This window comes from Ambystoma mexicanum, chromosome 3q (assembly GCF_040938575.1).
Source record: "Ambystoma mexicanum isolate Mex_15411 chromosome 3q, UKY_AmexF1_1, whole genome shotgun sequence".
In the NCBI taxonomy this organism is placed as follows: Eukaryota; Metazoa; Chordata; class Amphibia; order Caudata; family Ambystomatidae; genus Ambystoma; species Ambystoma mexicanum.
Window position 1 is genome coordinate 526,638,616 of NC_090926.1, and position 14,653 is coordinate 526,653,268.

The following is a 14,653-nucleotide window of genomic DNA, read 5'->3' on the forward strand; positions in this document are numbered from 1 at the left end:
ACAAAAACATACCTATAAATGTAATCTTCCAGATTTCATACATATGGAAACTTACATGCACTGTTTGCAACAATGAGACACAAGACGAAATCCCCAATGAATGCTTCGTATATATATAAATACCTAATTTGGAATCCATTCCATTTCAGCAACTTGTGAAAAATGCAAACCATGGTAGATTATGCTCTACCTGCAATTCAGATAATCGCTCCACATTAGTAATACAAACACATAGTAAATACGTAATACTAATGCTTCTATGTTACAATGCAGATGGTACCAAAAACAACTGCAAGCTGACTGGATTCACACATGGTCAAATATCACTTGGTAAGAAAACCTTCACAACAATAGGTATAATCTACCACGCAGGAGCCACAACCAATTCAGGGCACTACACAGCATGTATAAAAAAGAAATGTGGATGGTTTGAATGTAATGATAGTACCATTACTCTAAAGCAGATATTACCAGCAAATCTTACAAACGCGTTTTTAATGTTCTTAAAACCAAAATTTGATAACTAAATTGTACTTAAACCTCAAGTAAACTTGTAGTAAAAGAATATACTGTTAGAATATTCCAAAAGCTATCTAACTGCCCAAAGATTCTACAATAATTAATCACAAAATGAATACCACTAAATTAGAGCAAAAAATTGACAATTAGAATACGACAATTGGTATCTAACTGTCCCAAAATTTAACAATATCCAAACAGATAAATCAATACCACTAAAATATATCAAAACATAGACAGTTAGAATACACCAATTGGTATCTAACTGTCCCAAAATTTAACAATATCCAAACAGATAAATCAATACCACTAAAATGTATAAAAAAATGACAGTTAGAATATGCCTACTGGTATCTAACTGCTCCAAAATTTCATAATATCCAAACAAATAAATAATATGCTACTGCTCCAAAAAAAATGCAACAACCCAATGTATAAAGCATTAGCCAAAACAACAAATGAACACTGAAAACAAACAAACAAATAAACTGTAGCATAACAGAAAAAGGTTTTTTTTCAATCCAACATGGATTTTTTTTTTCTCCCACAGACCCAATGATTTTAGCAACGAACACAGAAACTGAGCAAATTGCACAGTACTCTGGTTTGTAATCTACTAAATATGTATACAATGTAAAAAGTCATTACAAAATACTAACATGCTATTTTCTTTTATCACAAACATTAACAAGAAATACATGTACTCCAGTTACTAAACCAAACAGTAAGTATATTATACACTCTATGCCCTGGCCACAACCATCACAGCATATCACACCCATAGTATCTTATAACTTTGTTCCTTATAAATGTGTTTTTGACTCAAAGTTATAAGCAACTATAAATGTGATATGTTGCGGTGGTTGTGGCCAGGGCATAGAGTGTTGGGTGCATGGTCAAATGGCCATGCACCTGACACCAGGGTATAGAGTGTCGGGTGCATGGCCAAACGGCCATGCACCCGACACTCTATGCCCTGGCCAAAGCCACCGCAGCATATCACACCCATAGAGTAAAACATTTCAACTATGGCCTATTGAAACTTTTAATGTCTGGGAACATTACCAGTGTTCTTAGAATACTTTCAATTTGCCAGCGAACAATACGGACAGCGTCTTCAGAACACCCCCTACGAACATTTCAGGACAACGCAAAAGTTCTTAGAACACTTTCAACTCGACAACGAACAATACGGACAGCGTCCTCAGGAAACCCCCTACGAACATTTCAGGACAATGCGTGTGTTCTTAGAACACACCCCCATTTTGTTTAGGTGTAAACATTTCAGTACAACGTGAGAGTTCTTAGAACACTTTCAACTTGACAACGAACAATACGGATAGTGTCCTCAGAACACCCCCATTTTGTTTATTTGCAAACATTTCAGGACACCCCGGGTGTTCTTAGACAACTTTCAACTTGCCATCGAACAATACAGACAGCATCCTCAGTACACCCCCTGCAAACATTTCAGGACACCACGAGAGTTCTTAGAACACTTTCAACTCGACAACGAACAATACGGACAGCGTCCTCAGGACACCACCTACGAACATTTCAGGACAACGCGTGTGTTCTTAGAACACACCCCCATTTTGTTTATGTGCGAACATTTCAGGACAACGCAAGAGTTCTTAGAACACTTTCAAATTGACAACGAACAATACGGACAGCGTCCTAAGAACACCCCCATTTTGTTTATTTGCGAACATTTCAGGACACCGCAAGTGTTCTTAGAGCATCTTCAGGACACCCCCTACGAACATTTCAGGACACCGCATGAGTTCTTAGAACACACCCCCATTTTGTTTATTTACGAACATTTCAGGACACTGAGACAGTTCTTAGAACACTTTCAACTTGCCATTGAACAATACAGACAGCGTCCTTAGGACACCCCCTACGAACATTTCAGGACACCGCGAGAGTTCGTAGAACACTTCAGGACAACGCGTGTGTTCTTAGAACACACCCCCATTTTGTTTATGTACGAACATTTCAGGACAACACGAGAGTTCTTAGAACACTTTCAACTTGACAATGAACAATACGGACAGTGTCCTCAGAACACCCCCATGTTGTTTATTTGCGAACATTTCAGGACACCCCGAGTGTTCTTAGAACACTTTCAACTTGCCATCAAACAATACGGACAACATCTTCAGGACGCCCCCTGTGAACATTTCAGGACACCGAGACAGTTCTTAGAACACTTTCAACTTGCCATCGAACAGTACGGACAGCATCCTCAGAACACCCCCATTTTGTTTATTTGCGAACATTTCAGGACACCCCGAGTGTTCTTAGAACACTTTCAACTTGCCATCGAACAATACGAACAGCGTCTTCAGGACACCCCCTACGAACATTTCAGGACAACCCGAGAGTTCTTAGAACACTTTCAACTTGACAACGAACAATACAGACAGCGTCCCCAGAACACCCCATTTTGTTTATTTGCGAACATTTCAGGATACCCCGATTGTTCTTAGAGCGTCTTCAGGACACCCCCTACAAATATTTCAGGACACCGCGAGAGTTCTTAGAACACTTCAGGACAACACGTGTGTTCTTAGAACACACCCCCATTTTGTTTATGTACGAACATTTCAGGACAGCGCGAGAGTTCCTAGAACACTTTCAACATAACAACAAACAATACGGACAGCGTCCTCAGAACACCCCCATTTTGTTTATTTGCGAACATTTCAGGACACCCCAAGTGTTCTTAGCACACTTTCAACTTGCCATCGAACAATACGGACAGCGTCTTCAGGACACCCCCTGTAAACATTTCAGGACAGCGCAAGAGTTCTTAGAACACATTCAACTTGCCACAGAACAATACGGACAGCGTCCCCAGAACACCCCCATTTTGTTTATTTGCAAACATTTCAGGACACCGCGAGTGTTCTTAGAACAGTTTCAGCTTACTTGAGAACAAAACGGACACATATTGAGTCCTCAAAACACCCCCCATTCAGTTTATTTAGAACATTTCAGAACACCCGTGATGTCTGCAGACAAATCGAACACAAAAAGAACGTCTACAACATAAAAAAGCACAACATTTCACCTATCTCATACCCTTCCATCCTCCCCAAACACTCCTACACACCAACACACTCTTCTAAATACACATTTAGAACAAACTTTCACTGCGCTGTCCGCGGACGTTCGTGAATCCAAGATGGCGGGCTCTACCGAAAATCTGACGCGCATCACGCTTAACACCATCCAATCAGCCAACACGTCACATGTCCGCGGACATCACGCAAGCCGATTGGCCAATCAGGACACTGTCCGCGGAGCGAACAGGGAAGTGTGTCCGCGGACTGAACACAGATATCACTAATTTTTTTCCTACTTTTTGGTCATTTTAAAAAAAACGACTGGACGGATTTTGGTGAAAATACGTCCAGCGGTTTGGGCTGTAGGCGCGAGCAAAATTTTTTTCCCATTCAGTCTATGGGAAAAACAAATGTTTTGGGACCGCCCCTATAACTTTGCCCCTCCTGGACGAATCCTCACCAAACTTTGCAAAAACATTAAGAGTGGCCCATATACTTTTTTTACAAAGTTTGTTGAGGATTCCTCCAGGGGTAGCGAAGTTATAAGCCGCCCAAAAAGTGCTCTTCCTATCAACTTAACCATAACTACATGGCCACTACCGCGGCCATGGAATATATATATATATGAAAAAATGTTGTTAAAAGGGATGTTATGGTTAATTTGCGCTACTAAAAACCTATCAAATTCAGTAAAAAAACTTTGTTAAAGGGACGTTATGGTTCAAAGTAAAACTGAAAAAAAACCTGAAATTCAGCAGTTATGGTAAGATAAGCAACCATAACTCGCGCCACCATGCACTGCTAACACTAACACCCAGGACATCAAAGATGACATCACAAATGTCATTGATGACATCACTGATGATAACACATGGCTGGCTCTCCCTTGTTTTCCTTTACTGACATATCTAAGCCACATAGTTTTCTTCAGTAACAGTCAGGAAGTAAAAATTGAAAAGGTACTCTATTTGTAGACTAAGGGTCAAGTCATATCATATGTGAATTGGTGCTCACTAATTCAAGTGAGCTACTTCTGTTTAAGTTAAGGATTCATGTTCAAAATGTAAAAATGTATATATATATATATATATATATATTATATACGGCCCCCGGTAGCCGCCATGTAGTTATGGTTAAGTTGCTAAACTCATAGGAAGAGCACTTTTTTGGCAGCTTATACCTTTGCACCCCCTGGACGAATCCTCACCAAACTGCAAAAAAGCATTTGGTCCGGTCTGAACTTTCTCGCCAAGTTGGGGGAGGTTTTGTGCGGGGGGGGCAAACTTATACAGGGAGATTCCCAATTTTCTTTGTCTCCATAGACTGAATGGGGAAAACCTTTGCGTGCAGCCACAGGCTGAATGGCTGGATGGGTTTTCACCAGATATGCGGCAGAAGCAAGGGCTTGGGTCAGAAAGCATGCGTTTGGTGGAAATACGACCAGTAGTTGTGTTGCAAAGAACTGAAATGTACGTCCCAAAGAATTAGAGGTATCTGGGTCTGCTCCTCTGACCCATTTCCCTGTTCGCTCCATGGACAGAAGTGTAATTGGCTCGCGGTATGGCATGCTGTGGGAGATGTTTGTACGCGGCCGATGGTTGACTGGAGGGAAGCGTGGTGTACTTGAACATTTTTGGGGAAAGCCGCCATGGTGTATCGGAGGCCAGTGCAGCAGCAGAAGGGTCTGGAAAATGTACCGTATGAATGCATTGGCGGCAATAAGGGATTGAGTGGGGGAGTGAGAATTGGTTAATGTGACATATGTCAGCGAGTAATGGGTGTGGTGATTGTCGTAACGGCCCCATAGCTTTTGCCTCAACCTGTTTGTGTCAACCTCTTTTTGTGTTGAGTGGTGATTATTGAATTGCAGAAGGTGAGTGATTTGCACATGACATGGGGTGGGTGGGAGCATGGGTGGCTGTGTGCTGCGGATGGACAGCGGTAGTTGGAGACTTGGTGGCATGTATGGGTGAATGAAGGTGCGATGGGTCTGTGGAAGGATTGGACTATTGGGTGCAGGGGCAAAGGCCATAGGCTATAGAGTGTAGGGCATGCACTCAAGAGCACAGGGCTGTAACATACCCACCGCAGGAGTGCATGTTTGACTCTGCATTCGGTACAGGGTGGTGCTTGTACAGTGTGGTATGTTCAGATGGGTTGCAGTAGGGCAAGTGTTGCAACCACAGTGTGGGTAGGTTCTCAGTGACACAGTACTTTGTGAATGGAAGTGGGGACGCACATAGAAAGTGAATGGAAGTGCACAAGGGTGCAGGAGAGAGTGTTTTCTTTGCACATTAAGTTCACTGTATGTGTGCATAATATGTTGCTGCATAGCTGCATGGCGGTGTGCAGGTTGGGTAGGAGTGCTGGTGGCAGTGGTGTGTATGTGGATGGTCGTAGTGGGTGACATGGTGACATGCATGGTGGCATCACATTCCTGTGGGTGTGTTCATGGCTTATGCTGTGTGCAGATTACTTCAAGTAGGCTCAATGTTGTGAACATTTTGTGGTTAGTGACACAATACTTTGTGAATGTCTGTGGGTAGCGCTGGTGGAGGGTGTGGTGTGTGTGGATTCTGGTAATTACAACCTGTTTTCATGCATAGGTGTTTTGTTTGTGCTTAATGTTAGCTGCCCACATGGGCGTTATGTTAACTGGTGCAGTTTGTTGTTGCATAGCCCCATTGGCGCTTTACATGTTGGGTAGGAGTGCTGGTGGCAGTGGTGTGTATGTGGATTGTCGTACTTGCTGACATGCTGACATGTATGGTGGCATTACATTGCTGTGGGTGTGTTCAAGGCGTAGATTATTGGGTGCATGGCTGAAGGACGTATGGTGCTGGAAATGCACTCAAGAGCCTAGGCCTTGAGGACACCCATGGCAGTAATGCATTTTTGAATGTGCATCAGTTAGAGGGTGGTGACATGTAAGGAATGGTTGTGGAGTATATTTCAGCCATTATAGGCCAGAGTTGCAGATAGATTGTGGGTAGGTTGGAAGTGGCACAATACTTTGTGAATGGAAGTGGATACGACCATAGTATGTGATTGAAAGTGCACAGGAATGCACAAGAGATTGTTTTGTTTGTACAATATGGTAACTGTTGCAATTTGTTGCTGCATAGCTGCATGGTGGTGGACTGTGTTTGGAGATGCTGCAGTGAAAAGTCATGCAGTGTGGGCTCCGGATGCAGTGTTTGCATACAGTCAATATGGTAGAGGGTATGGGTGAAGGGCAGCTTATATGTGCTTGGATAGTGTGCTGCATGCACAATGCCTGCAGTATGTGCAATGTTATAAACATTTTGTGGATATGTTGGCAGTGACACAATACCTTCTGAGTGGAATTCGGTAAGATAATAGTATGTGAATAAAAGGGCATAGGGGTGCCGGAAACAGTGTACTGTTTATACATTATGCAAACTGCTGCATGTAACGCTCTGCATGTCCATTGCTGTGTGGAGGTTGGTTAAGAGTGCTGGTGCCAGTGGTGCGTATGTACATAGTGGTAGTTGGTGACATGCTGACATTCATGATTGCATTATGGTGCAGGGAATATGCTAAAGTATTTGGTGTGCAGCAGGAGATGGTGCAGTGAGAAGTTGTGCAGTGTGGGCACAGGGTGCAGTGTGTACGTAATGTGAGTTGGAAGTGGGTATGGTTGAAGTGCAGCTAATATGTGGTTGGTTACTGTGCTGTGTGCAGATTTATTGAAATAGGCCCAATATTGTGCAGCTGTTGTGCATAGGTTGCTACTGACACAATACTTTGTGAATGGCAATGCGTAGGGGTTATGCAGGCTGTAGTATGTTTGTGTATTCTGCTAAGTGAGACATGTATTCATTAATGGGTGTTTTAAGGTGTGGGAGAGTTGGGTAGAAATGCTGCTACGTATGTCACGTTTGTGCACAATGTGAGGTGCCCACATGGTCGCTTGCTTGTATGTATTGTGTTGTGGTGGGTGTGGAAAGTGCTGCAATGTTGTGTGCATGGCCAAAGGTGTGCTGGACACTTCTTAGGAACTTTGTGGATGCTGCAGTTGTGCATTACTTAGCAGACATTTCTGGTGGATGGGCTTTGCAATTAAACAGAACGTGTACTGAGAGTGTTCTACGGTAAATATGGAGTGCTGTATAGAAATGGCAGTGTTTTTGTATGCAATTGATGCATGTGTGTTTGAAAATTTGACAGCACCCAATGGGGGAGTGCTGCAAAAAGTGACTCTGCATATTGGTTCACAGGAAGGGTGGTACCATTTCATCCCAATACTGTGTCATGAGGGTAGTCGAGATGGAGAGATGCACAGTGCTTGTCATCAGTGATACCTTTGTGCGCCATCTGCACAGGTGTTGTGTGCAAAGAGGCGTTGCTGGTAATTTTGGGTTGAAAGGAGTGGACGCTCTCTGGGCCTGTCAGGGTGACTGCAGTTTTGGCGGGATGGGTCACCTTTGCAGATATGTGGTGTCCGTCACAAACGTTGACTTTGTCGTGCTGCACTATGGAAGTCTACATTTGTGGACTATTAATCCATCACCTGAAGAGGTTGCTGACCGAAGTGATGCTTATTTTTCTTACTGCAAAGGTTGTTTACTCATGCATAACACCAAGAGGAGTGTGGGTCCATGATGGTGTAATTTGTCCGCAGGTGTGCTATAACAGAATTATATGTTAGTTTATGCAGACTGCTGGCATGTTCTCCACCCACTATGAGTTCATGAGGTCGCAAAATACACAGTGATTCCGTAGAAATGGCATTTATTTGAGCGCCATTGGAAATGCCATTTTCTTTTACACTGTGCAAGAAGCATTGACTAAAATGTGGTAAAAATGTGATGAAAGGCAAACAGAAACACATATAACGAGAAAATAAAATAAAATAAAAAGTTGCTGGCACGTATAATACAAAAAAATAATTAAAAAAAACAACTTAATACATCTACGATGGAAGACTGAATCCCCTACCCAGATTGATAGTGTTTACCTTCCCTACACTATCACAAAAAGGTAGTGCATTACGCAGTACTTTCTGGATTACACATGCCACATATCAGGGTGGCTATGTGGTGTATACAGATGGAGGCATTGTGCATACTTTCATTGAACTTTGTAGTGAACGTGCTTTGGAATGGCACGACATTTGTACTGTAAATCTGGAACAGTACATTTCTAGTGTTGTACAAGAGTGACAGTGTTGGATGATGGCAGAGACTATGCGACTGGTGGATGCGTGTGTAACTATTTACTTGTAACCCAATGAAGTAGAGGTGCAGAGAACATATTGCAAAATGAAGAAGATCTTCTCCAGCTTTACAGAGGTGCGGCCCTCGTGCTACTTTGGGAGGTGCATGTGCCAAAATCTGCCCTTTACACTACCTTGCCCAATTGGCATGGCAGTGTGGGGATTAGCCAATGAGGTAGTGTGGGTGTGGTTAACAGGAATGGGAGGTGTAACTGCTGTACATTATATTCTGCGTACTGAGGTTGGCTGACATTGCGAAACACATTGTGTTGACTGTAGGTGATCCTTTTGTCATAGATCTGCACAACTATGCCCTGCAAAGGCACTTGACGGCACTTTTACTTTGGAAGAAGTGGACGCATCGTGGAACGCTGTGTATGAGTGATGATATGCATGCACTTTGTAAAGACCCTGGCACTTTTCCAGTAGTAGATGTCATCCATTACGGCGGCCTGCATATGGGCTACTTACCTTGCTTAGATTTGTTCAGTAGACTGAGGAGATTGCTGAATGTCGTGAGGATGCTTTTTCCCACCACCAAGGTGCTTTCCTCATCCATAATACCCTGAAGAGTATGGCCCACTGCTCATGGATGTTGTTTCGAGCCAGATGCAGAAGCATGTATTCTTTTCTGTCCACTAGTGGAATATTCTTCTGATACGATATGATGTGATATGGCATTTATAACGCATCTATACACAAGTGTTTCAAGGCGCGACGAGGCAATGGGGGGACAAAGGGAGGACAGACAAGGATCGTACTATGCCAGGTGTCATTCAGATCGCGCAAGTGCATGGTAAGGGGGGAAAGGGAAAGTGCGAGTGGGGAAGGGAGAGGGGAAAGTGCAGTGCATGGGAAGTGGAATAAATAAGATAAATAAAACACATAAAACAGGCAAGTGCAAGGAAGTGCGGACAAAGTGCTGGAAAGAGACTGAAGGGATACAGAAAACAATCCCCAAGTGCAGAGGTTGCCAGGGAGACAGTGCAGGTAGGCAGTTGACACTGCCTGGGCCAGAGATCAGAAAGGATGGCCAGGTAACCAGTGCAGTTTCAGTCAGGAATTCAGCAAGGTTGGGGAGGGGAGAAAGTAGAAGCAAAGAGGAAGGTTTTGAGGTGTTTCCGGAACCGGAGGTGGTTCTCTTCGAGTTTCAGGGAGGCAGGAAGGCTGTTTCAGAGAGAGGCCCCTGCCGAAGAGAGTGATCTGCCACCAACTCATTGCTTGGAGAAGCAACTGACCCTGAGGGAGTATGAGGCAGATGAGCGAAGAGCTCGAGAAGGAAGATATTTAGGAAGAGAGAGTTGAAGGTATTGCGGCTCCAGACTCCAGAAGGCCTTGCGTACAATGCACAGGGTTTTGAATTTAATCCTCAAAGCCACTGGGGGCCAGTGCAGAGATTTTCGTCCTGGAGAGATATGATCCCTGGGCTTGAGGCCAAGGACAAGTCTTGCAGTCCTGTTCTGGATAAGTTGCAGAGGGCGGAGAGTGGAGGCAGGAAGATTTAGATAGAGGCTGTTACAGTAGTCCAGCTTGGAGAGGACCAGGGCTCTGGAGACAGTGTGCTTCTGGAGGAAGGATAGGAAAGGAAGAATACCTTTAAGGAGGTGCAACTGGTAGTGTGACCTCATAGAGATGTCAGAGATGTGAGGGGAGAAGGAGAGTGCAGAGTCGAAGATGACCCTGAGGTTTTTTGGGTGGGAGCGGTAGGAGGGCCAAGAGAGGCCGGCCAGAGAGCTGCAGGGAAGGAGGGAGTGGGTGTGCCGATGAGTAGAATCTCAGTCTTACTGGCATTAAGGCAGAGGTCGTTGGTGGCACACCAATCCTGGATGGCAGACAGACAGTCAGAGATGAGGGAAGGGGAGGAGGAGGAGGAGGCCGAGGGTAGCCTGAAAATGAGCTGGGTATCATCTGCATAGCACTGAAAGTTGGGACAGAGAGCAGCGATGCGGTGGGCAAGGAGTGCCAGGTATTGGTTGAACAGGCAGGGAGAGAGGTTAGATCCCTGGGGGGCACCACAGGTAGAGAAAAAGATGTCGGAGAGGAAGGACCCAAGTTGGATTTGGGAGGGTCAGTCAGAGAGGAAAGATGTCAGCCACTCCAGAGCCAGACCAGTGATACCCAGGTTGTCACGGAGACGGTTGAGCAGGATGGCATGGTTGACAGTCTCAAAGGCAGAAGAGAGATCACGCAGGATAAGAACGCAATGGGTGTTAGAGTCGAGGTTGGAGAGCAGGTCTTCACGGATGTTCAGGAGAGCAGTTTCCGTGCTTCCGGCACCTCTGAAGCCAGACTGATGGTCATGAAGACAACCAACAGATTCAGTGTGGAGATTGCGTTGGGAGATGGCTGGTTTCTCCAGGAGCTTGCCCAGGATGGGAGTTATGGAGATTGGATGATAGTTAGCCGGGCAGGAGGGGTCAGCAGAGGGTTTCTTAAGAAGAGGGAGCACAAGGGAGTGCATCGGGGGAAAGGGAAGACTCCAGTGGCAAAGGAGTGATTGCAGAAATCTTCCAGGGCAGGAGCCAGGGAGTCGATGTGATCCTTGATAGTTTTGGAGGAACAGGGGTGAACCTGTTTCGACAAGACTTTCATAGATCAGACTTGTCTAGAAACCTTGTCTGGAGAGAAAAGGGGAAAGGAAAAGAAGGAGGGAGGAGTGGCAGCAGAAGGGCCAGAGGAAGAGCAGGGAATAGCGGGAGGGGGATGAGAGGAGGGGAGTGAGGACAGGATGTCCTGAGTTTTAGAAATGAAGTGAGAGGCCAATGCCGTGCAGAGGGCCTGGGAGGGGACAGGAGATGTAGAGACTGCAGATTTTAAAGAGTTCAGCCAAGTTGTTCGATGCCACAGAGACGCAGGCTTGGATATGAGCTCTCTTCTTGGAGAGGCTGGAGAGCCGGTATTGCCTTTGCAGCAGACGGCAGGCCAGTTTGCCAGAGGATGAACTTGAAGCACGCCATTTCCTCTCAGCAACCCTGCACTTGCGTTCTGCAACAAGGGCTTCATTAGTTGTGGAAATACAGAGTGTTTCCAAGACAATTGCATTATGTTGTCACACTTTGGCAATGCAGTTTTGTTTGCTCGTCTACAGGCTGTGGTGAAGAGTTTACTGTACCAATGTGAGCAGAAGAACTCACAAAAGATAATAAAAACTGAAAAAAGGTGTTTACGTAGAAGCATCTATAAAAATAAAAACAACCAGCTCTTTGAAGAGTTGCCCTTTACTACGAACTACCCCTAACCTGGTTGCAAGTTATTCCCCCACGCCTCCATGCAGCGCGAAAGCTACATCTGGGGATTATGCGAGTGGTGGCCACGAAAATGTGGGTATTGTCCAATCACATGCTTAGGGTGTGCGCCAATAGGAAGAGGGACTCCTGATTCACTCGAGCCCGGCCCTCCATGTAATTGGGGACCCGCATGTGCCACAATTGGTGCTTCTCGCCATGCTGGCCTATGGAAATGGGACTGCAGCGATTGTCCTATCAGGTGGTGCTCAGGGTGTGCGTCACAGGAAAGCCCACCAATACGAAGAAGGACTCCTTCTGCTGTACTGATGTGTGGCCCGCGCAGTACTTGGAAAAAGGCACGTGCCACATTTTGCGCTTCTCAGCATGCTGCCCAATGGAAATGGGGCTATGGCCTTTGGCCAATCAGGTGCTCAGGGTGTACGTCCAGGAAAGAGCTCCAATAGGGAGAAGGAAACCTCCTGCCTCATCGGGGCATGACCCTCGTGCTCATTGGGGAAAGGCATGTGGCACATTTTGTGCTTCTCACCATGGTGGGCAATGGAAATGAGACTATGGATTTTGGTCAATCAGGTGCTCTGCGTGTGCATCACAGGAACGGGTGGCATTCAGCTTCCCCATTACTTTGTGTACTGTGGCTGTCAAACATGGCAAGATGCACAGTTTTCCTCTGGGTGATGGCTTTGTGGAAGATTTGTGTGTGTATGCCCTCCAAAAAGACTTGTCTGGCAATTTTAGTTTGGAGGGAGTGGTGTAGTGTCAAATTGTGCTGTTTCGACAGACTGCTTGTAGAATGTCGACGTGTGGCCTCTTCGGCAACTGTACATTTTGTGATTGTGCACTTTGGAGCCTTTTTTTGGGTTACATGCTTTGTTCCCTTGTGTTTAGTCAACTGAAGATTATGATGAAAGCAGTGTAGCACATTTTTCCTTCTGCCACGGTGCTTTTCTCATGTACACCCCTGAGAATAGTGTGGAAGTATTCCAAGGATTCCTGTCACCAGCCAGAGGTTTGGTGGGGATCTCATCAACAGAAGCATGTGTGACTTCTTGAATGCTGCTGGGATGTTCTCTTGTCAGAATGAGGACATGGTTCATGATACATACACCTTTTCAAGGCAAATGCTATGTCTTTGTCACAATCTACACACTGCAGTGAAGACCCTAATTTAAGAATGTGAGACGATGTTGAAAACACACAGTTCCGTTTGAAGACCACAAAAAAAGTGTTTCTACGGAAGCACCTTTACAAAAAAAACAAAGGTTCTTTTAAGAGCCACCACACCTAACGACGTCCACTCCCCTGGTTGAAAGTTATTCCCCCACTCCCACATGCGCCCAGCAGAAAATGTCTGCGAATATCGCAATAGTTGCAGGGTGGCATGTGTTACAAACACCCCTTTTGCAGATGACGGCCATAGAAATGGGCCTTCAGAGGCTACAGGATTGGGCAATAAACTTTGTGGATGTGGTGTGTACGGACATATTGTGGTACACAGTGTATTTGTTGACAGAAATGCAGAGAGTGTGGTTATAGCTGTGTGTTTCACGAGGCACAGAGTGCAGGTTTTAGGGGATTCTGAAATCCATTGAGTGAAAGTGAATTGAAAATACTGCAGTGGCTACTCATTTTGCAATCTATCATGTGCATGAGTAGTGCTATAGAGTAGCTACAAGGAAGTGCCAGATTTTGGTTTCTCTGTGTGATACTTTGGTGACACGCAATCATGCTGATATTATTGCTGTTCATTGTGCAGGGAAAATGGTGCAGCATGTTACACAACCTTAAGTGCTGTTTGCAATGAAGGAGGCACTTACTGGCTTCATGCATTTGTTTCAGAACTCTTGCATACGTTTCTATTGCATTATGCAGCCACCGATGTGGCAGCATCATTTTCTATTTGGTCCGTGAATGCAGACAGAGCGGTGCATTGCAAAGAAAAGTATTTGTGGCTTTGTTCGACATGTGCCAATGGCATCCTTCGCCCATGGGACTATGATGTTTCACAGCACTAATACTTTCCCCCAGCTATAACGTTTTTCTTACTATGCCGGCCATCTGGATTTTTGCACGCCCCATCTAAATTGGCTTGGTGCCCTTCTTGAAAGCAGTGACATTTTTTTGTACTTAGTGTTGCGCTGTGACTCTCTGGAAAATGCTCTAGAACAACTAAAAAAACCTCTTCGTACAGCGACCCCCTTTGTAACCGATTGAACTACAGTGTTTACCACACTGCCATGCCTCCCTCCCTGCATGCGTGCATTGGCAATTCTGTTATTGATCTGTGAAAGGTGCTTTCTTTATTTACCTTTTTCCCTTTCACAGTTCAATTTCATTGATTATGATGTTCTCACACCCGCCACAGAAGGAACGGCAGGAAAGGTCCGGTACAGAAGGGACAGCACCTGCCTGGATACTAGGCGACGTGCCGGGAGATGGAATTATTGTGTGATCCTCGCCTAAATAGGCGCCAGTCATTGTAATGCTCCCATAAGGACCATTCCCACACTCTTCCAAGTACCTTCCCTCTGTACAGTAGCACATTGCAGTACATTCACAATACAATGCCCTTTGCAGGG